The sequence below is a fragment of the Rattus norvegicus genome, chromosome 9 (assembly GCF_021556685.1).
Source record: "Rattus norvegicus strain SHRSP/BbbUtx chromosome 9, alternate assembly SHRSP_T2T, whole genome shotgun sequence".
Taxonomy (NCBI): Eukaryota; Metazoa; Chordata; class Mammalia; order Rodentia; family Muridae; genus Rattus; species Rattus norvegicus.
In genome coordinates, this window is record NC_141542.1 from 65,282,000 (window position 1) to 65,306,392 (window position 24,393).

Genomic DNA, 24,393 nt, shown 5'->3' on the forward strand with positions numbered 1-24,393 from the left:
GGTGCTGCTTGGATCCCCACTGTTGTGTTACCATTTTATTGAGTGTTCTTTCTCTTATGTTTGGTTCCCACCCATACTGCACACAAATATGTAACAAAAACTGTCCATATCTTCTTCATGTCTTCTCCCACACTGAAGACACATCATATCAACAGCCATATAGGTCATCATCAGTGACAGAGATAAACAATATGCTTCCATGGCCATAGACTTAACGAGATTTCCACTTGATCTTAGTCAACTCTGAACACTATAACATTTCCCTTTTCAACATGCCTGGTAGTGAGCATGTACTCTTGATAGTGATTCTTTGCATTTCAAGATAGCCTATTTCACTGTTGAATAGCAATAATTATCAGAGGATGTACTTATAACCTAATACGTCCTTCTTTATCACGTTGATGTTTTGGTTCTCATTGAATTTTTCTTTATGTTCTTAATTGATTCTGTCTACAGGTATACGATGAGCATGTGAGTGTGCTGAGCTCTCTTCTGAACCTGTAGCTGCAGAGGTGAAAGAGAATTTGGTGTCAAATGAGCTTTGTGTGCCTTTCAGTTTGTGTGGACAGATAGCAAGTAATCAAAATATGCAAATTTGTGTAAAATTACAGCAAGACGAATTGCATGAAGAGGGTAATGTGAAGGAACCTGCAGAGCCTAGCACAGAAAGTTAGGGGGCCATGATGACAGGATATGAGGTGATACCTGAAAGCCAAGTAGGAAAAAAAAAAATCAGAGGTGAGAACTTCCAGAAAGACAGATTGGCCTAGGTATGAGTTCAGTGGTAAAAAGAGCAACTAGTTTTCAATTTAAATGGAGTACTTTCAGATGGTCCTCTAGAATATTCTATTCACAAACTCAGAAATGCCAGGATGTTATCAAACCACATTGCTGGCCTACTTTCAGGAAGGCAGGTTAAGGTGGAGGTGAGGAAGTGTCCTTCACTGTTCTTGTGAATAGTTTCATTGTTCCTTGCTCAGGCTTCCTAAGGCCAGACGTATACAGGTTTTGAAGAGTTTCTTTTCAAAAGAAATAGAATCAGTTTATACAGACTTGAGTGTGGACTTGACATTGACATTTCAGTAGTTTCAGGGTAAATATATCTTCTTGATGTTATACGGCTCCAGCCACAGAGACCTGGCAATACCAGGTCAGTGCTTTAAAGAGTCTTTATGGTTGTGTAAAAGTTATGGACTCAAGTTTTTGTCAAAACCTAATACTTGGCTTTCATCAAAATCTTGGCTGAGGTTTGAGGTCTGATCCTGCTGTCCCCACCTTAGACTGGCTCTAGGATGGAGTATATACTAAACTAGCAATAGGGCATTGACTCCGTTCATAAGTGGGTGCATCACAGAGGCTGTGAATGAGATGGATTTCAAAGTTAATGCCTGAACCCCTAGTTGATTATTTTACTACAGCAATTGTAGGTCCTTGAATCAGAAGGGAAAAAAAGTCTTATGAATGAAAGACTGGACATGGGTAGTTATGCTGATCAAGGACATCTAGAGTCCCCACCCTCCTGGACTGCCCACTCGAACCGCCTTACTGTGTTTAGAGTAGGCTGTGGAGAGGGGAAGGGTATTAGCCCAAAAGTACACATAAACATATGGCTCACTCACTGCATATCACAAATGAAGATTCCATCCCACAAACAACCAAGACAGGACCTCCAAAGCCAATTATGGTCCGAGTCATCATTCTAAACCTGGAACAATACAATCAAGACTAACTGTGGCACTAGGAATGAGCCAGCACTCCAGCATGTCTGGCATGGTTGCCTGGGCACATTACAACACTTGCAGCAAGCTTTAATTAAAGCTTAGGGCAGGTGAGTTACTCGGTGGCTCAAGTCCTTGCTGATCAGTTCTCCAGAGGGGTAAAATCAGGTGATGTTAAGTGATCCAGTTTATGGACACCTGGTCATGCTCTGCTGTGACTGCTTTTCCAGTCTGTCAGGTTCTCTGGAATCTGGTGAGCAACCTCTGCCTGGCTTCTTTCTTTGCTCACAGGTTCTCTGGTCTGGAGCTAAGGTCTCAAACACGTCAGCTCATTGCCCTAGGGCGATAGGGCTCAGTCAGGCCGTGTTTGGGCTTGCTGGCCTGTTTGGGATTGGGATTCAGTACACAAGGTACATCTCTGGGCTCATGGCTCCAGGAGCCAGTTAGATCCTGTTTTAGCATACCCACCAGGCATAATATAGACACAAGAACGTGTTTTTCACGTAGGAGACAGTTCAGTTTGCAAAGGGAGTCTGAGTGAGTCTAAGGGTGTTGTGTTTTAACACCAAGGAACTGTTCAAGAAATCATTTTGCTGTTAGTGTGTTCTTAAGAACTGCCACTACTTCTAAGAAGTTAGCAGGAATCTGGGGCTGGGAAGGAAGTAAAGAATATAGTACCCCTGGGAACATATGAAACCTTAGAACTTCCTTGTGCTGTGTGTCCCCTACTCCACCCATATTTCTGAGGTGTCTGGGCTTCTCATTCATGAAGGAGTTCTATTCAAGAAGAGGCTGGCACCCGTGGGGAGGAACTTAGTTCATCTTGGATTTTGTTAGGAATATCCTGCCTGTGGACAATCTGCATTATTATTGTTTAACCAGCAATCTGCTGAAACAATTCAGCTTCGTGTGTGTGTGTGTGTGTGTGTGTGTGTGTGTGTGTGTGTGTAAAGTATGTATTTATGTGTTTGCTAGCCTGACCAACACTTATATAAAGACGAATATAGTTTATTACTTAGTAGTCAAAGACTTATACCATTTTCTTCATTCTAAGCAAGTACTTTCTTGGTATTTTTTCTTGAATGTGTTTCATAATGTATTCAACTCAAAACTTCACATAGACAGCGATCTTCCATAGTGGTTTTGGTCTGAAAGTACTCCAATGACTTAACGTCTGTGTGTCTGTCTGTCTTGAGACAGGGTTTCTCTGTATAACAGCCCTGGCTGTCCTGGAATTCACTTTGTAGACCAAGCTGGCCCTGAAATCACAAAATTGTTCTGCCTCTGCCTCTGCCTCTGCCTCCTGAGTGATGGGATCAAAGGTGTGTGACACCAATGCAGCACTTAGATGGCTTTTAATGACTTACTTATTTGTGTGTTGGTATAAAGGTCGGAGGACTACTTGTGGATTTTGTTATATTTGTTTCATCTTACCAGACCATGATTTAGTTTTTTTTTTTTTTTTTTTTTTTTTACAGGATCTGTCTATTTAGCCCAGGCTGTCCTGGAACTTGCTAAGTGCTAAGGAGAACAGACTGGTTCAAACTCACAACAGTATGCCAAGCGGGATTAAAGGTGTGTGCCACTATTCCTGGCTGTATTACCCTTAAAAAAACAAAACAAAAAACCAATCGTTACTTAAGAAAACTTAGTTACTTAAGAAAACAATGGCTAACCCAGCTTGCTCCTCACCCTTTTCCTCTCTCCCTTCCCCCTATTCTTCTTCGGTGTCAGCAGTTATCTTGCTTGTGTCAAAACACACTTTCCTTTTTTTGAAGACCTCCTTTTACTTCAGTGATGTTATGGTACAGTGCCTGCAGAGCTGTACATTAAAAATAATTGCCTACCAGTGAAATAAAAGAATTATCCTGAGACAGGCTTGGTGTGGGGAAGACCCCATTTCTGACATGAGACAATATCAGGATACTACACTGTGAAGGAAAGCTGCACGAGCTGTAGAAGTGATAGCTTAAATGACAGAGTATACATTCTCCCACGATTCTAGAGGCCAAAATCTTAACATGTCAAAGTGTCAATAGGGTCAGTCTCTTTGCAGACTTCCCCCTTGGCTGATAGATGGCCTGCTATACCGATATAAACTTGGTCCTCCTCTGCATGCCTGTGTATGCCTCTCTCCTTACTGCACTGGCATCTACTTTAATGACTTACTTTTGCTTAGAGACATGAATCTAAACATAGTCAGTCCTATCATGACTTCGGGTTAGGGTTTCAGTTATAAATTCAGAGAAGAGAGGACAGAATCCAGCTACCATTAATTACCATTAATTAATTACAGAATTATTTGGATGTCAGTTCCTCATCGATGTCCAGTTTGAGCAGTGCTAAACTAGACACCATCAGAGCCCGAAATGCAGATTCAGGGGTTAATTTGGGAGCTTCACTGGGGTTGGCTGTTGCAAGCTCCTCTTGTTACAGATTGTTCATTACAAACATTAAAACAAGCTGCCACATCTCTGGCCATACAGTCCTCATCTCGTCTAAACAAGCTGCAGAACTGATTACCTGGATTGACTGCCAATCAGGAGAAATCTGCTAGGGGCAGATGTGCTGAGGAAGCCACTTAAGCACCAAGGGGACAGTGGAGGAGTCATAAGTCGGCAACCCTGCGTCGTGGGTCACGATGTTATGGGATGAGACCCCATAGTCACAACACCCCTCTATAGCTGCTTTTAGAAATCTGAGAGTAGAAGGCTGTGGAGATGTTCCCACTTAATATGTAGGTAAATTTGTTTTGGCATTTGAAGGAGAGACACTAATGAGTAATTCATCTCTGTCACGTTAAAACTCCCCAGTTCCTCTGGATAAATGCTAACTGGTTTTACTTGGAAACCACGAGGACTTTTCTATTGTTCTGAATGGAAGGAGGGGCTTTCTTACCATCTTACTCCCTGGGTTTAGATAAAGTTTCCAGAGGAGGTTGACATACAGGCACTGGGATTCTCTAACTATCCCTACTTGTTCATCAAGACATTTAATTTAATTTAAGCCATGCCCCTGTCAGTGAGTTACTATTTCAGCTGCTTTTATATTTTGTATGCACATATGTTAAAAATAGTGATATAGTGGAAAAGTCTAAAACATACGACAATGTTCATAACCCTATTTTTGTATTTCTTTATGTTTGGGGGATAACTGCATGATGAAACATGCCATCAGCAGACTATGTGACTCTAACCGTGGGAAAACTATTAAGGTCCAAGACCACCATGACTAGATGATGGCCCTTAAGCTAGGCACAAAATGGGAGACTCCGTTGTTAGGAGGTTTTCTCTTCCTTTAACCTTGTCTGGGGGATTCTAGTCCCCGCACTTACCCTTACCTGAGAAAAGTCATGTAGCATAAAAATCTGGAGCTCTTTATGTTAATGAGGTATCTAGATAGGCTTCAGTGTTCAGCCAATGAGCGTCCCTTCCCAGGCATTCCTTTCTGCAAAAGGTACTGAATCCCTAGGTCTCCCCACTCCTCCCCTCCCCAAGGTAAGGTGTATGCATTCCCATTTGCCATCAAATAAAACAGTTTGGACAAGCAATCAGGGGGGGCCTTTGTCATAAAGAGCTGTCACAAAGGCTTCCCAGAGAAGGCCTTCTCTCTCCCAGCCCTACTCTGGGCACTCAAACCAAACCTGGCTCACCCCCCTTCCAGGCTCAGCCTTCACCTTTCTGCCTAGCTCATGGACTCCCTGAGGGGAAACATGAACCAGGAAACCTGTTCCCAGCTCCCAGTGGTGCCTGGGTACACAAGAGACTGGGAACACAGGAGTCCTCCCAGATTGAGGACCCCCATACAACTTTGCTCTGCCTCCTCTGAGCGGTTTGCTGGTGCTCCGGCCCACCCCTAGCTTCAATATAGTTATTTGGGAAGTTGTTTTTTCATCTTAAGAGATTGTGATCTTAATTCCCCAATGGCTACCTTCCTCCGTAAATGGCAGCCGTGGGGTCAAATCCAAGGTCACTCCACCATGGCTGTCAAAACAAGAAACAGTCTAACTCTGTCTATACTGTTTCTGACTTGTTGCTTCATTTGAGGTTTTTATTTTATTTGTTTGTTTGTTTATTTATTTATTTACTGGTGTTTTTTGCAGCGGCCTTCCAAGGTAACCCTGAGAATATTCCTATACTCAAAGAAGGAATACCTAGAATGCGTTGCTACAGAATGTGTGATCCACTCTTGGCTGTGATGATACATGTTTCTGGGGTGCTGGCAAAGGGACAGCTTCCCAAATAACTATATTGAAGCTAGAGGTGGGCCGGAGCACCAGCAAACCACTCTGTGGAGGCAGAGCACAGTTGTATGGGGGTCCTCAATCTGTGTTTTCTCAGGTGGGAACAGCGGGATCTGGGAGGACTCCTGTGGCTCCCTGTTCGCCAGTTATAGACTAAATTTAGACACTGAGCCTGGTGATCATAAATGCCTCTTGCTACCTGAACAGACATCTCCAGCTCACTGCTCAGGGCCAGTAAGCAAAGCTATTCTGTGAGAAAGGCAGATGCTAGTTGAACGTTGTCTCCACTTGTTTAAGACAAGCCTATGGAATATATTTACAAAAATGCTTTCCCTTCCAGTTTGCCTCCTGTCAGCTCATAACTACAGAAGATGTTCACAAACCCTGAAATGGCATCAAAGTCGTGAGTCATGAGTCAAAACAGGATCTAGTCAAAGTTTCTTAAAGACCTACTAATACAAAAGCAGTTCAAAGTTCTCAGAATTGGTGATGTATACAGGCTGACATTGAGGTCATAATGATTAACCTCATTCTTTTTCAAGCCTTTGTCTACTACTATTACTACTACTACTACTCACACACACACACACACACACACACGCGCGCGCGCGCGCGCGCGCGCGCACACAAGATGCAATAAAAACCCATCTTTCCTCCACCCCACTTTACCTCTTATGAAATTATATATTGAAGTCTTAATTCCAGTATACCACTCCAAACACCAGAATGAATAGGTCTAAGCCTTTAAGAACAAAGCCCAAGGGTTTGTTTTACTCCATTTCATGTGCTGCTTATTTACAACAGATGGTCAAAAACACTCGTCATACTAAATCTTGCTTGTGTGGCCGTTGAGAAATTCCTTTTGGCCGTCACAGGTAAACATATTAATTGTTGCACAAGCAAACTGGAATGATTTCAGTAGAAATGAAGCAGAGGGGAAGTGATTTTTCTGCCTTAGGAGATAAGGGTTGGATGGTGGTGGTGTCTTGCTTGCTCTTCCTTGCACTACAATGAGATCCTTCAATATGACTATCTCCTACCACTACGTCTACTCAAAGTCTTAGCCAATTACAACCCAAGTCTAGGAGCGTCTATTTCTAGGAGTTGAAAGGGGAGTGGGGTAGGGTGGGGTGGGGGGATAGCATGACAAATGACAACATCACTTGAGTCTTTGAAGCAAAAGCAAAAGCTTGTGCTTATCTAGAAAGAATCTCAATGCTAAGGAGCTTTAGTTCAGCTCGGCCTTTGAAAAAGGGAAGATTCTCCTTGTACTGGCTGGTTTTGTGTCAACTTGACACAAGCTAGAGTCATTAGAGAGGAAGGAGTCTCAGTTGAGGAAATGGCTCCATGAGATCCAGCTGTAAGGCATTTTTCTCAATTAGTGACTAATGGGGGAGGGGCCAGCCCATTGTGGGAGGTGCCATCCCTGGCTTGGTGATCCTGGCTTTTATAAGAAAGCAGACTGAGCAAGTCATGGGAAGCAAGCAGTTAAGTATCACTCCTCTGTGGCCTCTGCATTAGCTCCTGTCTCTAGGTTCCAGACCTCTTAGAATTCTTGTCCTGACTTCCTTCAGTGATGAACAGCAATGTGGAATGTAAACTGAATAAACTCTTTCCACCCCAACTTGCTTTTTAGTCCTGGTGTTTTGTTGCAGTAATTGAAACCCTATCTAAGACACACTTCAAAAACAACCGACTAGATACTCTTCAGCAACAAAAAGAGGCACTGATACCGATGCAAGGTTGAAGTGCCTTCTTAACTTAACCTGACAAAAGGAAAATGGACGCACAAGTTCTGCATATTACATAACTCAATTTATATGAAATTTCCTGGAGACAAATCTGTAAGAGAAAGACACTATAATAGTGATTGGGGGCTGCGGCAGGAGTAGGTATTGAATATAAAAGGATACAGGAATCTTTAGGAGGTGACAGAAAGCAAATTTTATATAAACTATACATTTCCTAAAAATCACTAAGCCAGGTGCTTTAAAATAGCTATGTTAGTTATACTTCCACAGAGCTAAAAGAGATTTAAAAAATAAAAGCTAGACAGATAAAAAATAAAGCTAGACAGATAAATTCAATCATTGGCTTGATTGAATTTAGCTGCAGGAATTGGCTTACAAATCCTAAACTTGCCACAAGGCCATATTGTTCTCCTTAATTTGCAGCCAGAGCACTTGGCTACCTCTGTTGTTGAAGAATGCAGGATTTAGGCTCAATAAAACCAAAGACATGTTGTCAAGTTCCTCCCTGTGTGCTGAGGAGACCCTGGCTAAGTCATTGAGTGGTGCCCCTGCTCTTCTCTGATGGGGCAGGATATTCCAGAGGATGGTGCTCCTTTTGTGGTGCTCCCATGGGTGCTCCTACCATTGTGTGCATACCTTCAAAGTGCATTGCATGAGAGTGACTGGCCTATCTCAGTCTGAAGGGGTGAAGACTGCCTATCAGGCCAGGACTGTTTAACTCTCAAGGATGAGACCATTTATTCTAGCACCTAACCCCCTACTTAAAGACTCATCCTCTCCTCATACCTAGAGAAGAGGAAAAGACACATTAGGAACCATGGAACCCTATGACTTTTAACTTGCTCCTTTCATTGTCTTTAAGAAGGGTACTGGAGGGGTTGGGGATTTAGCTCAGTGGTAGAGCGCTTGCCTAGCAAGCGCAAGGACCTGGGTTTGGTCCCCAGTTCTGAAAAAGAAAGAAAAAAAAAAAAAAAAAAGAAGGGTACTGGAGCTTGGTCCAGAACAGATAGAGAAAAATAACACCTGCTGTCTGGGAACGAGGCAGAGTCCGAGGAGCAGAGCAGTGACGTTGGCAAGGAGTCAGTGGGTATTTCTACATCTATAGGAAGAAAACAGTTTTTCCTAGCAAACTGGTAAAACTAGTGTTACACACCATTCTAATTTGGAGTACATAGGAAATTATGAGCCTGGGAGTCTAATCTGGGTGGCTTGCTTCCAGTGATGCCCCTGGGGGATGTTCTATCCAACAGTTTAATTCTTCTGCCTGTCTCCCCAGCTAGTTTTTTTCTTTTAATGTCTCTTAACTCCTTCGCCTATTCCTAATCTTTTAAGCTGTGTGTTTGTTTCTCTTTTTTTTTTAATTTAACTTCACTTTTTCTTATTTAATTGTATCAAGGACACTTTTCCTGGTGTCCTTGTACTTTACCTGAAATCCCAGTGGAATGCTAAGATAGTGTGGTGGTTTGAATGAGAATGAGTATGTTCAGAATGCTTGCTTACCAGTTGGTAGAACTTTTTTGGGAAGGATTAGGAATTGTGACCTTGTTGGAGAAGGTGTGTCACTGGGGGTGTGTTTCAAAAGCCCCTGGCGGCTGCTTCTTCTTCTTCTTCTTCTTCTTCTTCTTCTTCTTCTTCTTCTTCTTCTTCTTCTTCTTCTTCTTCTTCTTCTTCTTCTTCTTCTTCTTCTTCTTCTTCTTCTCCTCCTCCTCCTCCTCCTTCTCCTCCTCCTCCTCCTCCTTCTCCTCCTCCTCCTCCTCCTCCTCTTCCTCCTCCTCCTCTTCCTTCTTCTTCTTCTTCTTCTTCTTCTTCTTCTTCTTCTTCTTCTTCTTCTTCTTCTTCTTCTTCTCCTCCTCCTCCTCCTCCTCCTCCTCCTCCTCCTCCTCCTCTTCCTCCTCCTCCTCCTCCTCTTCCTCCTCCTCCTCCTCCTCTTCCTTCTTCTTCTTCTCTCTCCCCCCCCCGTCTCTCTCTCTATCCCCCCATCCTGCTTCCCCCTCTGTCCCTCTCACCTCTCTCCCTAATTTTCCTGCCTCTCTGCTTCCTCTTAGAGGCCATATTGCCTGGCTGTCATGCTACCTCCCTGTTGGTCATGAACTCACCTTCTGAAACCCTGAGCCTCCAATAAACAGCTTCTGCTGTATGTTGTCTAGGTCATGATCCTCTTTACATCAATAGGAATGCAACTAAGATGGGGTAGGAGTGGGGCTTGGGGGACGGATTGCTGTAAACTAAAAACAACAGACCTACAATTTTGACAGATTTTGAGTGCCTGACCCAGAATCCTAAAGTTTGTGGTGTTGCGATGATTACCAGACTTCTAGAACTGACATTCTGTGTAACAGGTACTTCACACAGGTAACAGTTCCATCCCCCACTACCTCCCCAACCCCAGGCAGCAGGCATTCTACCTTCTTTTTCCCTGGAATCCGACATTTTAGATAATTCTCACAGAGCTGTGAGGTGTTTGCAACTCTTATCACAGGCATATGCCACTAGTGTCTTGTAGATCCACCTGTGCTGTTGTGAGTGCTAAGATTTCCTTCTTTGTATGTTCAGTAACATTCTATTGTACACTCATGTTGTGTTTTCCTTATCCGTTCTATTGACTAACATTTAGATTGTTTGGCTATTACTAGTAGCATGTAAAGAACAGAAGAGTAAGGGAAATGGCTCTTTAGACTCTTATTTCACCTACCTTGGATATATACACAAAAGAGAGATAGTTGAAAAACATAGTAACTCTACATTTACTGGTTTAGAGAAGTCTACACCTATTTGTTGCAGAAGCCACTTGATTGTACCTTCCCATTAGTACTGTACAAGGGATCCAAAATACCCATATCCTTGTCAACTCTCGTCTTTCTAAAACCAAAAGGCTAGCTTAACAGGCACGGGGTGCTATCCAGCAGTGGTTTTGATTGGCATTTTCCTGGTGGTTTACATTCGGCCCTCTAGTTCGATTTGTTGGCAGTGCCTGGAACACAGCAGCTGCTCACCAAGTCGAGCTGGGGTGAGTAAATTAAGCTGTAGAACTCCACATTCGTGCTGAGGACATGCTTGATCCCATCTTCGTCAAAGGGAGAAAGCAGGACGTCTATGACACAGAAGTGAACGACCTGGGCCGATGGGTTCTCATACTTTTGTTTTCGTGTTAGGGAACTATAAAAATGGCTGAAAGTTGGGGCGAGTTCACCACAGTGGGAAGAGCTGTGTCTTTGGGGGAAATGACATTTAGGTATTTTGGATGCTTTTTTAAAAGTCCTTATGCTCTGGCAGTTTGCTTCTTTGCTGGTTCTTCTTTCTTCCACCTTCTCCTCCCCCTTTCTACCCTCTCAATCTTCTAATGCTACATAGGAGTTTTAAAAAAAAAAAAAAGAATAGAAAGGAAAGAGGGTGACAGTATTGTTAGACTAATCCTGCTGATTGAGGGTGTCCACTTCCTTGGAGCAAGTTTTATTTTCACTGTCAACAACCAACAAACCTTCACCTCTCAGGGTCCAAGCATTTATATACTCCCTGAAAAGTCCCAGAATTCCAAATGTCACACAACACCCCTGCTCTATCACCAGGCAAATCGTAGTCAGGTGCTGGAGACAGTTTGAAGCAGCCCCATATCCCATACCTGGAAGTAAAACAACATATTCTTTTAATATTTCTGTGTCTTTTAAAGAAACCAAAATTCCAAGATTTCCACTATAACCGGGGATGGTTTCTTTTCGGTCCTTCCTGTCCTCCATGACTATCCTAAGCCACTGTCCCCACGTCTGCTTTTCATAAGCCTTGGATTTATTGTTGATCACAATTCTTTTTGATTAGATACTTGTGCTCCTTCTTTTCTTTAACTTCCCACAGGCCTTCGAACTCTCCTATCACTTGTGGCGGCTGTCCTGCCTCTGTCAACTCCCCACATCTCTCGGCAATAGTTCTCAGTTCAGAATCTTGTGGACACTAAACTTTGGTTACATGCTTGTTTAACTGGAATGCAAAAGAATAATGGAATCATTTAACAAGCATTAAGACACTTTGTTAGGCAAGAGAGGAAGTGCTGACAAAATGGTTTTGTTTTCAGTTTATTGTTGTGATTTGGGGCATGTGCCATGGTACCATGGTACCATATGTGGAGATCAGAGATAACTTTGTGAAGTCAATACTCCCCCTTTCCATTACCTGGGTCCCAAAGGACAAATTCTGGTCAACAGGCTTGATTGGTCATCAGGCTTTACTCACTGACCTAATCCTCCAGGTCCCAAATAGCTTTTGTTTGAGACAGGTTCTAATTGTGTAGTCTGTTTGGCCTGGAACTCACTATGTAGACTCGGATGGTCACAAACCTACAGAGATCCCTGCTTTGGGCTCCAAAGTGTAGGAATTAAACGTGTGTACCACCATGCTTGGTCCCAAATGTTTTCAAATACCAATACACACACTGTTAAAAACAAAAATTCCTCCAAAAACGAATGTCTCTGCATAGTGCTGTCATTCAGTCTTAAAATAGAGCTTTTTTCCTCAAAGTTTTTCACCAACTTACAAGAGTGTTTTCAGTTGACTGTGGTTATCAAAACAATGACTGATTTCAGGATGGAAGGAAAAAGGGGGTGGAGGAAGTCTACTCATTAAAAAGTTGTTGCTATGAAAATATGTAAGCAATATCATACTTGTATGGGTAATGTTTATGAGTTATTTTCCTCTGCATTGATATATTTATAATATTATTTCATAGCAGCAAGAAAGACTTAAGTCAACAGGGGCTTTCTTAGTTTTATCACATCTGTAAATAATTTCAGTAAAAGACTTCTCTGATAACCTGTCTTTTACCCCTGTTAGCATGGGCACTTCTGGAAAGACTATAGTTTTTCTTTTTGCTTAAATGTGGCACAAGAGAAGCCACATCACTTGGCTGGTACGTAATGTGAGGTAGATTAATGGATCCTCAACTTCCTTTTCTGAGTGTCTTACAGCATGTTCCAGCAGCAATGGCTTTTAAGACCTTAGTCCCCACCATTGCAGCAGTATGCCAGCCACTCTCAAAGGCAGCAGGACGAGGTTTCTAGAAGCTAGTTGATAGCCTCCTAGGCTGGGAAGGCTGTGTCATCACGCTTGGGAGGGAGAGGCCTGGGTAGGCAACAGCACAGAACTGAGAAGTTACTGTGGGGCAAGATCTCCTGGGTCTGCATCTTGAGGCAGAAGGAAGGTAGATGAAGAGAGAGGGTCACTGAGCTAGGGAGCCCGTGCTCATCATGAATTCACTTCAAGTTCTAGGCTTGTCACCAGGAAACTTGGATGTTTACATGCTCCATCTACCCTAGGGCCTCATGAAGGGCTGCTTTTATTTTTTTTTTTTAATTTAGAGAATACTTTATTAGTTTTTGTAATCAAACCCACGTAGATAAGACCTTACATATTTAATACAGTGTGTTACCCCTGTACAAATGGAAAAAACTTAAGTTCAACATTTCTAGACCAATATGGCTGTTAATTTCTGTACAGTGCCAACTCAACACAGTAAACGGGGATACTTTTTTCCAAAGTTGACAGCACAGCTAAAGTTTCAAAAAATTCAAATTATATATCTGTATATATATATTTATATTTATATAAAAAGACCAATAATAGCAGTGTGTTATGCATCAACAGCAGCAACAGCTTTTCCAAGTAAAAAAACAAAACCCGAGAAAACAGCACAGTTCTGTTACTCTTGTGATACCTGGCACCATTTTTTTTTAAATTAGCTTCTCAATCATCATCTGGAAAGAAAACATTCTGAGCAACATCATTAAAAACAGCTCTGATAAAGCACGGTCACTACTACGTATCATAAAGCAGGTACAAGCTATTATACATCCACAGAGGTATGATACAGTACTGTCCTACATCTATAATACTAGAGGATACAATTTAAAAGGCATTATTTGAGACTTGATTCTACTTTTCCAGCAGAGGGCCCAAAGGATGGTGTGACACAGCTTTGTAAAGAAACATACTCTAGACAGGATTTCCTTTCACTAGTGGCACAGTTCTAAGGATTCATTCTCTCCATGAATGTCAGCTAAAACCGTTATTAAAAAAATGAAATATCCCTAGAACAAAACCGTATAACCACCAGATTCACATGAAGATGACCTAGTGGAGACAAGCTGGACCTCACCTTACCAACAAGCTATCAAATCTGTTATGTTTAAACAGTGAGACCTCCAAGGAAGGAGATGCCAAGTAGTGCTTCAAAGCTTCGGACCACAATCAAACACAGCATCCTTTTCAACAGAAGCAGAAGCTCATCTGAATATGCTCAAGGATGCTGACATCAACATTTAATCATCTCCTCACTCATCCAGGAAGAGGGGGAGATCAGTTACTACTGTACTTTATTGTGTTCAACCAAATCACCATGTTACAAAAATAGCAAGCTGCCATCATAAAAAATAAGGCTCCTCTATCCAGCACCAGATAGCATCATTTTACTTTCAAGCCTAGAAATTGCACACTTGTATATAAACCAACCGAAGATGAGGATTGAGAGTTCATCTTGGTGGATTTTTCCTTTGATGAATATGAAGTGTCCTTCCTTATCTTTTTTGATGACTTTTAATTGAAAATTGATTTTATTTGATATTAGAATGGCTACTCCAGCTTGCTTCTTCTGACCATTTGCTTGGAAAGTTGTTTTCCAGCCTTTCACTCTGAGGTAGTGTCTGTCTTTGTCTCTGAGGTGTGTTTCCTGTAGGCAGCAAAATGCAGGGTCCTCGTTGCATATCCAGTTTGTTAATCTATGTCTTTCTATTGGGGAGTTGAGGCCATTGATTTTGAGAGATATTAAGGAATAGTGATTATTGCTTCCTGTTATATTCATATTTGGATGTGAGGTTATGTTTGTGTGCTTTTCTTCTCTTTGTTTTGTTGCCAAGATGATTAGTTTCTTGCTTCTTCTAGGGTATAGCTTGCCTCCTTATGTTGGGCTTTACCCTTTATTATCCTTTGTAGTGCTGGATTTGTAGAAAGATATTGTGTAAATTTAGTTTTGTCATGGAATATCTTGGTTTCTCCATCTATGTTAATTGAGAGTTTTGCAGGATACAGTAACCTGGGCTGGCATTTGTGTTCTCTTAGGGTCTGTATGACATCAGTCCAGGATCTTCTGGCCTTCATAGTTTCTGGTGAGAAGTCTGGTGTGATTCTGATAGGTCTGCCTTTATATGTTACTTGACCTTTTTCCCTTACTGCTTTTAATATTCTTTCTTTATTTTGTGCGTTTGGTGTTTTGACAATTATGTGACGGGAGGTGTTTCTTTTCTGGTCCAATCTATTTGGAGTTCTGTAGGCTTCTTGTATGTCTATGGGTATCTCTTTTTTTAGGTTAGGGAAGTTTTCTTCTATGATTTTGTTGAAGATATTTACTGGTCCTTTGAGCTGGGAGTCTTCACTCTCTTCTATACCTATTATCCTTAGGTTTGATCTTCTCATTGAGTCCTGGATTTCTTGTATGTTTTGGACCAGTAGCTTTTTCTGCTTTACATTATCTTTGACAGTTGAGTCAATGATTTCTATGGAATCTTCTGCTCCCGAGATTCTCTCTTCCATCTCTTGTATTCTGTTGGTGAAGCTTGTATCTACAGCTCCTTGTCTTTTCTTTTGATTTTCTATGTCCAGGGTTGTTTCCATGTGTTCTTTCTTGATTGCTTCTATTTCCATTTTTAATTCCTTCAACTGTTTGATTGTGTTTTCCTGGAATTCTTTCAGGGATTTTTGCGATTCCTCTCTGTAGGCTTCTACTTGTTCTCTAAGGGAGTTCTTTATGTCTTTCTTGAAGTCCTCCAGCATCATGATCAAATGTGATTTTGAAACTAGATCTTGCTTTTCTGGTATGTTTGGATATTCCGTGTTTACTTTGGTGGGAGAATTGGGCTCCGATGATGCCATGTAGTCTTGGTTTCTGTTGCTTGGGTTCCTGCGCTTGCCTCTCGCCATCAGATTATCTCTAGTGTTACTTTGTTCTGCTATTTCTGACAGTGGCTAGACTGTCCTATAAGCCTGTGTGTCAGGAGTGCTGTAGACCTGTTTTCCTGTTTTCTTTCAGCCAGTTATGGGGACAGAGTGTTCTGCTTTCGGGTGTGTAGTTTTTCCTCTCTACAGGTCTTCAGCTGTTCCTGTGGGCCTGTGTCTTGAGTTCACCAGGCAGGTTTCTTGCAGGGGAAAAGTTGGTCCTACCTGTGGTTCCAAGGCTCAAGTTTGCTCATGGGGTACTGCCTAAGTCCTCTCCGCGGCGGCAGCAACCAGGAAGATCTGCGCCGCTCTTTCCGGGAGCCTCCGTGCACCAGGGTTCCAGATGACGTTTGGTGTTTTCCTCTGGCGTCTGGATGTGCGCAGAGTGCAGTCTCTTCTGGTTTCCCAGGCGTGTCTGCCTCTCTGAAGGTTTAGCTCTCCCTCCCACGGGATTTGGGTGCAGAGAACTGTTTATCAGGTCTGTTTCCTTCAGGTTCTGGTGGTGTCTCAGGCAGGGGTCCTGCCGCTCCTGGGCCCTCCCCTACGGGAACCCAGAGGCCTTATACAGTTGCCTCTTGGGCCAGGGATGTGGGTAGAGGTGGGCAGTGTTGGTGGTCTCCTCCGCTCTGCAGCCTCAGGAGTGCCCACCTGATCAGGCGGTGAGGTCTCTCTCCCACGGGGTTTGGGAGCAGAGAGCTGCTGCGGGCCGGGATCAAATTTATTCAATTTCAATAAAAGTTTTTAAGAATGGCAGAACTGGACAAAACATGCAAAAATTCAAGGAAAAAAATCTCTCATTATGGCAATGAGAGGTCTGCCCTACCCGATTGCAGACAGTTTTACAGGGCCTCAGCAGCAGAGAACTGCACCTCCTAGAGGGGACGGGGATATTGGGAATGGGGCTGCTTTTATTTTAAACATCCCTTTAGTGGGATGAGGTAGCTAAGTGGTTAAGGTGATAGACTGTTCATAAAACTTCCTAAACATTAGAGAGCAAACAAGTAATCCCAAATAAGGCTTAAAGCTCTTGGGTTAAAAGACATGAGAATACTCTCGGTCTTTAAATGGAACAGGTCATGATGCTGCTCAGAGGCTCTCCAGAATAGAATTGAGCTTGTGAAAGAAGAGCTATGAGATCATCTCCCTTCCTTACATGCTAGGTCTGCCTGAAAGCCACTGGGTTCTGCTCCGTTTACTTCTCTGTTCCCAAGTGCTAGGACTGTACCCTAAGCAATCTTTCTCTAGACATGGCTGGGCCTCAGGAGTACAGCGTGATTTTCATCCCTCGAAAACCTGGGTGGAGCATTCCTTAAAGTTGGGGTAGGAGAAGGATAGGAAAGGGAAGCAAATAGAAAGGCATTTTCCTGCCTTATGGTTTTGCTGGGCTTGCCCTCATCCTTTAACAGACGAAGCTACACACTGAGCAGTCCGGGTGCCGTGGACCCCTGGAGCATAGCATGAATTTTGAGGTACTTCACACTGCTCTGGTTTCTTTAAAGGTTCACTTGCCTTGAGTCTTGTCTGTTTCTCAGTCTTGACTAATTTTGAGAAGCTGACCTATTGCTTCGTCTTACCTCCTTAGGATTTCATTTCTTCAAACCCTCCCTAAGCAGCCCACAATTAGACCTTTTATCTTTCCCTGATTCTCCATCTAAGGCCCTAGAATGCTTCTAGGGGACACCATTTTATTTGTGGTTAGTAACTTAGGCGTGGGCACACACTCATCACCTTTATGTGGGGTTAGAGGCTGAGCCTCAGGCTGTATATGGGGCTGGCAGATGCTCAGTTGCTGAGCTACACCCCCAGCTCCCTTTAACCTTTCATTTGGAGCCAATGTCACTAAGTTGGCCAGGCCAGCCTTGAATTGTCTCTACAGGCTAGGCAAACTTTAACTTGCTATTCTCCTGCCTCAGCTTCCCACATAACTGAGATTACAGCTTACGTCAGCAAGCTTGGCTGACGCACTATCTGTCACACTGAGAAAACCTACAGAAATGTCTCTCCCAGACTCCTATTCAGGAAATTTTTTGTGTCTCCTCTTAGGACACACTTTTAGAGGACAGGTAATTTGGGATAGCAATTTTCCCGCTTAACTCTAGGAGAGCTCAGTTATAGAATCTTTAGACTCCTAGGGGATGTCTGTGGTGCTCTAACTCAAATTCTCTTTCTCCCTCCACCCTTCAATTCTCTCTCCCCCCTCTTCCTCTCTCTGTGTAGTTTGGCTCCTCCTAATCTTGGGAAAGGTTTCCTTCCAAAGGAACTGAAACAAATATTTTAAGTTATGTGTGTGTTTTCTGAAATTTTCATTTTGTGTTAACTTTAGACCCAAACCATCTGTAACTGTTGAGCAGGGATCCGGTGTATGCCGTTCCACCTTCTCTTGCTTTTCTTTTGTTAACTATATTTGTGAAAGTCACCTGAAATCCTCTTTTGGAAGAAGACATGAGGTATGGCTTGATGTGGACATCCAGATGTTGGCTGCCTCAGAACAAATGGCTTGGAAATGACTGATGAGATTCTGCAGACAGCAGCATAGTGGAAGGACGGCCTCAGTGAAGCCTGAACGGACTCTCCCAGTGATTGCTGAAGTCCTTGGGTCACCAGCAAGGGGAACTCAAGACTATGCCTCAGAAAACTCCCCAATAAGACTATATTCTTAAAATTCCAAATTGATGGAAGCTGAGTCTTAAAAATATTAGTGGCCGCTGGAGAGAGATGGCTCAGTGGTTAAGAGCACTCACTACTCTTCCAGAGGTCCTGAGTTCAAATCCCAGCAACCACATGGTGGCTCACAACCATCTGTAATGGGATCCAGTGCCCTCTTCTGGTGTGCCTGAGGACAGCTACAGTGTACTCATATAAATAATAAATAAATAAATCTTTAAAAAAAATATTAGTGGCTGGCATCAGCTCTGGGCAAGCGTTGTGTCCCTAGCTCGCCTGTGTTTCCATTATTTGCAACTAAGCTCTGAATTTGCTTCTGACCAACAGAATATTTGCTGGCTTTAGTCACAGGTCAAAAGTCAGTGCCTTACATGATAGTTTCTGCAGTGAGTATTCCTGGCTGTCAACTTGACTATATCTGGAATGAACTGCCATCCAGAATTGGAGGGCTCACCTGGGATCCTGATCTTGAGGGTGGGAGCTAGAAGTTTCTGACCTGGATCTTGGCAAGGAGATCATAAGGTATAGTGAATCCCAGGAGACTAAGTCAAGGAGATCTCTGAGTTCAAGGTCATCTGGGGCAAAGCAAGTCCCAGATCCAGGAGTGGTGGTATCCACCTTTAATCTGGGCCACACCTTCTGCTGGATGACACAAGGATGTTGGAAGAAGGAAGACTCTTCTTCACCTGCCTTGTGGGACTGAGCCACTGATAGATCCTTGGACTTCTATTCACAGCTGCTGCTGACCACTGTTGAGGAGTTGGACTACAGAATGTAAGTCATCAAAAAATTCCCTTACTATATACAGACTACCCATAGGTTCTGTGACTCTAGAGAACCCTGACTAATACAGTTTCTATTGGGGCTTAGAAAGCAGCATGGCATGATCAAGATTTGTAGGGCTTAGATATGTGTGCACATGCATGTGTGTGAACATTAAAAAGGATCCAGAAAAAGTTTCAAGGTAAACTGATTAGGGTAACTAATAATGAATATATGGCTCTATTTTCAGCTGTGTGTGTGTGTGTGTGTGTGTGTGTGTGTGTGTGTATGTATGTGTGTGTGTGTGTGTGTGTGTGATGTATGTGCCTGTGTTCATATGTGTGGGGGCATGTATATGTGTTCATGTGTATCTGCCAAGCCATGGAGTTCACATGGATGTCAGAGGACAACTTTTGAGAGCTGGCTCTGGGACTTGAACTCCTATTACTAGGCACCGGGCTCCTTAACCTATAAGTCATCTCTCTGGCTTATTCCTGTCCTTTGTACATGGCTTCGGGGCCTGGGCTCAGGCTTTGTGAAGTCAAGGTAACTGTTTACTGATTGAACATCTCCCTATCCCATTTTTAATTTTTTCAATGTTACATAGCATTACTGATATACCAGGAGAAAAGTAAGAAAAAATTAAATAATAAAGAGAAATAAGAAAATATCAAAAATTCTGTTTTCTCTGTTTTTTTTCAGTACATTTATGTTAATTGTGCAGGTTGTTCCAGGTATATAATGTTTTATGAATGTTTTTTTCTAATTTCTGAAAGCATAAACAACTGGCAAAAGGAACCAACTATAAGAGTCAAATGAAATACTTGATGCACAGAAAGTGACAGTCACCCTATGAAATATACCTCTAATTATGTTTAATGTGTGATTAACTTCAAAGTTACTAGAACACAGAAAGAACTCAGTGTATTTACCCATTTTGTGTAAGTATTACTTGTAATAATTGTGCTGTTGAACAAATTGCCTTTAAAATAAATTTTAAAGTAAACTACAAATACTTTGATTTTGGCCAAACTGTATTTAGTGAAGTTTCATTTGGATAAATTATTCTGATCAAATCAACTGCTATGGGTTTTGAAATCTGAGACATCTTGGCATTGCTCTCATGGCTTGTTCTGCTGACAATTTACGAAGGGTCTGGAGTGGGAGGTGAAATTGATGCTTTCCGGAGCCAGTCTGCCTTCTGGAATATGTCCTTGTAACACACTAGGTCACTCTAATCTTTCAGGCATGAGCGAGAACCACATTCTGCATGTGCTCTGTGAGAAAGCAGACATAGTAGCAAGTGCACACAGTTTGACCAGATGGGAATTGGACCAAAAATAAGTCCTTGGGGTTGGGGATTTGGCTCAGTGGTAGAGCGCTCGCCTAGGAAGCGCAAGGCCCTGGGTTCGGTCCCCAGCTCCGAAAAAAAGAAATTAAAAAAAAAAATAAGTCCTTGTCCTTTTCATTACTTTGCGTGACCAGTTAGTGCTTTGTGTAATGAGCTTTGTGGAGAGGGATGGGGCTTTCATGCTCCAACTCATTCTAATCCAAGGAGATAAGGTGTTAAAATGTCACTTAACACTGAAGTATCTGAAATACCTTTGTAGTGTTCCCTGAGAAGAAAACACTGGATGAACCATTACTGTTGCTTGATACACTTGCCTAAAAATGGTTGGAAGGCTTCCCAGCCAACATAAAAATCTAAGGCCACATTCGCCATGCTCTGTGTTTTGAACATCTTCTTGTGATGCACTGTTTAGACTTGCTCTACTGACTAACTCAAGTGCCATAATAGTCACCTAGGATCCACACCAAACCTTGTCTCTAGTTCTATATTGTTGCCAACTAAATGTCCCCCAGTAACTATTCAGTTTTATCTCCCACAATTCTTGACATTTCTAAAAGTGATCTGCTCCAAATGTGAGCCACTTGCAGACACAGCTTTCAAGCCAGAGAAGCTATTTTTAGAGATCAGCAGCAGAACAGCCCATTTCTAGCAAGCACTCTGGTTCACTTACAGCGTCTACATTTCTTTTTGTTCTTAAGGGCATTCCAATTAGGCCTAAGCTGGTCCCAAGAGTTCTAGAGTCCTAGCCAGCGGTAAGTTTAGAAGAGGGTAACATTGGGCCTGGAGTGGGTAGTCATGGGAAAGAAGTGCTTTTACCTGGAAAGAGAGACAGCAGTAGCTGCCATCTCTCCATTTTTGGAACCCTGACGTGTCTCTGATTGCCAAGTCATCGTGCTACTAGCTGGAGGACGAACCCAACCATGAGAAGGAGACAAATCTAGGGACAATGTATTCCTATATTGAAGCTCTCATGAGTTATTTATAGCTGTAAGTGTCTTAACTAATAGCAAGCATGTGCTGGTGTTTATGAAGTTTACTTGTAAAGTGTTATACCAGGCACTGAATTCTAAGAACAGGCTGGTCTAGCCCCTTGTTCTAGGAAACACACTGAAATCATCTCCTAACTCATGGCCGATTAGAAATAACAAGTGAGGAGAAGAGAAACAAGAAGGCAAGAAGGTGGTGCTAGGGTGCAAAGGGCATCATTTCGGGACAAGCTAATGCTGAGAACAGCAGTCCTTCCAGTCTGGAACCCTCATGGGTGTTAGCACATAGTCCAAAGACTAATGCTTGGTGGACAGCTGTGTGTTATCAAGGGCATGCTTTCTGTCTGTTTTAGAATGGGGGATGGGACTGGATAATATTTAACAGTTTTTCTTTCTTTTTTTATTCGAGACAGGGTTTCTCTGTGAAATAGCCCTGTCTATTTTGGAACTCAATCTGTAGACCAGGCTGGCCTCAAACTCACAGAGATCCTCCTGCTTCTGCCTCTCAAGTGCAAGTGCTGGGATTAAAGGCGCGTGCCACTACCTCCCGGGAGTAGAATTTCTTTGTAAATAAAGAAAAGGATTAAATGATTAAGAACATAGACTTGTCTGAGAAGATACACCCAAAATAAACTCACTTCTTGAATAAGTTCAATGAATGCTGTGAATATGTGCTCTATTAAAATGTTGCTTCTCAAAGGGAGAGAAAAGGAGTAGGTAATGGCCTATTTGTTACAGAAAGCAGCTCATTTCAGAGTCCCCATGAAAAAGCCCGGACAAGAAGCAAATTTAATGAAGGAGGACTTGATTTTGTGCTTCTGCAAGGCACTGTGCTTTGGTTCAGTGGCTTGGCAAGACAAGGCATACTAAACTGTTTCCTCTGAAGCTGCCAGGAGGAAGAAAATAAGCGGCTTGACTGAGTAGAAGGGGGTTGAACACTTCTAATTAAAATGTAAATACTTCCCAGAGCCAATAGCTTGTAGGAAAAAAAATATTGGAAAGATGGTCCACACTAAAACTACACCATGCAAAACAGGTTCTAAGTCTGCACAAAACCTGAGCCAACCTGTAGATGTAATTACCTCACCATGAAATTATTCAAACCCAGTCAGTTGAAGCCATGTGCAGGAAAACAGGCGGCTGTTGGGTCCGCTGAGGTCACTGACTAACACTGAGGGCTGCTTTATGAAGAAAAAGGAGCTTGAGCAACTTGAAACTCATGAACAAGGTGTATGTGATGTTGGGACTTTCTGGAAGGAGCTGGTCAATCTGTGAGCTCACAGTTTTGTCCCACCTGACAGACTGGGAAGGGAGCTCTGCTAGCCCTGCCCTGAAGCTGCCAACCCAGGTCCTTTGGAGACCCAAAGCTGGGAAAAGAGCTGTCCAAGAGTACTGAACCAAATAAAATGCAACCTAAGGTAAATGCTTTTCTAATTATTAATTCATATGTGGCTCTATGAGTAACTTAAAAATGAGCATGTGATGAACTAACATCAGCACTGTAAGGGAAACGCTTCGACAATGACATAAGTTTGCTAAATATGGGACTTGATACCATTGGATTAGTGGTCTTCAGTGATTTGTTGTGTATTCTGGTGTTCTTAGGAGATCACTATTGTCACGAGTTAACATTTTGTTGCCATTGTCCTAAATACCATGCTTTCCTTATTTCATTTTATTACCAGAACATCACAGGCACAAATATCATTGTTGTTATCTGTTTGTTTTTTGAGATAAGGTCCCGCTCTATAACCGGGGCTCTCAGTCTGTACCTCAGACTGCCCTTGAACTTGTGGCAACCTCTTGCCCAAGCCTGCCAAGCTCTGGAATTACAGGACAGCCACTACACCCAACTGTGAATACAGTTATTGAGCGTGTTTTTCAGCCAGAGAACATAAAGATTAGAGATGTTATTTGCTTGGGGACACAGAATGAGAGAATTGCACAGGTTCCCTGTCAAACATAGACTCATTTTGATTGATTTCAACAGCAAAGTATTAATCACCTCCCACGGTTCCTGACAATAGTCACACCGAAGACTTCTGTAACTGTCCTCCTGTCCTTTCTCCAAGGGACTTACAATTCATCTGCTTTCTGATACATAGTTTCGAGGGAGGAAGAAGGCTAATAAAAATGGTGAGAACTTAGTGTGTTCATGACATATGTCACCCTTGTCTGGATTAGAGGAAAGACAGACCTGACGTTAGAGGGTTGGTTTGGCACCTGGCTTGAGCTGAGTTAGTCCAGTCCACTATACCTATGGACACAAGGCTCTCCATCAACTTCCCTCACCCCCTCATTCTCCTGATGGTCGGTTTATATTTCAGCTTAACGGGAACAGCGGACTTGAGTTTTCTGGCACTGTGCCGCCATTAGCCCAGGCAGTCAATTTTCATCGACATCCCAGCATCTAGACAGGACCAAGTCTGCAGCAAAGGTTGGCACAGCAGCAGCTGGAGGCTGCTCGCATGGTGGGTGTGGCCTCTCTGCTTTCATACAGACTTTCTGCCTCAGCTCCACTTTCCTATTTGATTTCCTGGTTGCTTCACAGAGTAGAGATGATTTTGACGTTGGTGACGTCGTAACGGGTCCAACCTGCTCTGCAGTCTGGAGGCCTACGTCTGTGCACTCATGCTTTACAGTTCTGTTTCTACTGCTGGAGAGACTCCCTCTGTAACACACATCTTATTATATAAATACGCATTGTAAGCATAATCACACGCTTATGTTCTGGTGATTGTTATAGGAAATATGAAACACCCAGAAACCTAGGAAGGTGAATTGAAAAGTTTCACATCAACTCAGTGTGATTCTATCTTCCAGCTTTTCTCTGACCAGGGCCCTAGCCTCACAAAGAGCTGATGTTCTCTAACATAGTACTTTGAATTTTGATTTTTTTTTTCTTCTTGAGACAAGGTCTTATGTACCTAAGTTGTCCTCAAAC

The 24,393-nt window shown here is 42.6% G+C and overlaps 1 long non-coding RNA gene across 5 annotated transcripts in view; it reads left to right on the forward strand.

Annotated features, from left to right (window-relative positions):
• LOC148003722 (uncharacterized) overlaps positions 1-24,393 on the forward strand; it is a 71,773-nt gene that overhangs the window by 44,419 nt on the left and 2,961 nt on the right. For 2 of the 5 annotated variants that reach the window (XR_015629504.1, XR_015629506.1), the window contains 2 exons: positions 3,197-3,293; positions 6,302-8,660. This is a non-coding gene — a long non-coding RNA (uncharacterized LOC148003722). Of the gene's footprint in view, positions 1-3,196; positions 3,294-6,301; positions 8,662-24,393 lie in introns of those variants that run through there. The other 3 variants (XR_015629507.1, XR_015629508.1, XR_015629505.1) reach the window with 2 other exon arrangements.